Source organism: Carlito syrichta, unplaced genomic scaffold (genome assembly GCF_000164805.1).
Source record: "Carlito syrichta isolate Samal-C Ts95f unplaced genomic scaffold, Tarsius_syrichta-2.0.1 Scaffold135665, whole genome shotgun sequence".
Lineage (NCBI taxonomy): Eukaryota > Metazoa > Chordata > Mammalia > Primates > Tarsiidae > Carlito > Carlito syrichta.
In genome coordinates, this window is record NW_007079761.1 from 32,951 (window position 1) to 34,268 (window position 1,318).

The window sequence follows — 1,318 nt, forward strand, 5'->3', positions numbered from 1 at the left end:
TTTTGCCAATTTAAGTTCTTTGTAGATTCTGGATATTAATCCTTTATCAGATGTATAGTTTGTGAATATCTTCTCCCATTTTGTAGGTTGCCTATTTGCTCTGTTATTTCTTTTGCTGTACAAGAGCGTTTTTAGTTTAAGTCTTATTTGTTTTTGTTTTTGTTGCATTTGCTTTTGGGGTTTTAGCCATAAATCAGTTGCCTAGGCCAATGTTGAGAAGAGTTTTTTCCTAGGTTTTCTTCTAGAATTTTTATGGCTTCAGGTCTGACATTCAAGTCTTTAATCCAACTGGAGTTAATTTTTATATATGATGAAAGACAGGGCTCAAGCTGTTTTGTTTTTTTTTTTTGCCTGTAGCGATCCAATTTTCCCAGCACCATTTGTTGGATAGGGTGTCCTTTCCCAGTGTATGTTTTTGTCTGCTTTGTCAAAGTCAGTTGGTTATAGGTATATGGGTTTATTTCTGGATTCTCTATTCTTCTTCATTGGTCCATGTATCTGCTCTTGTGCCAGTACCATGCTGTTTTGGTGAATACAGCCTTGAAGTATAATTTGAAGTCAGGTAATGTTGGCTTACGATTGCTTTGGCTACTCTGGCTCTTTGAGTTCCTTAGGACTTTTTTTGTCTATTTCTGTGAAAAATGATGTGGTGGTTTGATGGCGATTACATTGGCTCTGTAGTTTACTTTGGGTAATATGGTCATCATAACTCTGTTTATTCTTCTAATCCATGAACATGGGATGTTTCTCATTTGTGTCCTCTACAATTTCTTTCATCAATATTTTATAGTTCTCCTTGCAGAGATCTTTCGCCTTCTTGGAAAAAAATATATTCCTAGGTATTTTAGCTTTTTGACTGCTGTTGTAAATGGAATTCAGTTATTTGATTCTCAGTTTGGGTGTTCTTGGTGTATATCATTGCTATTGATTTATGTTGACTTTGTATTGACTGATTTTGTATTCTGAAACTTTACCAGATTCATTTGTGAAGTCCAGAAGTCTTTTGGAGAAATCTTTAGGATTCTCTAGGTATAAGATCATATTGTAGCATACAGAGATAATTTGATTTCTTCTTTTTCAATTTGGATATCCTTTATTCCTTACTCTTGCCTGACTGCTCTGGCTAGGACTTCCAGTACTGTGTCGAATAGCAGTGGTGACAATGGGCATAGATTCACCTTGGTAAGTTATTTTATGCTTTTGTCTCATCACTCTTAAAATTTTTTCTTTCACGTTAACTTTGTACAACCTGATGACTATATGCCTTGGGGATGACCTTCTTGCAGTATGTCTTCCAGGGGTCTTTGGGCTTCCTGTG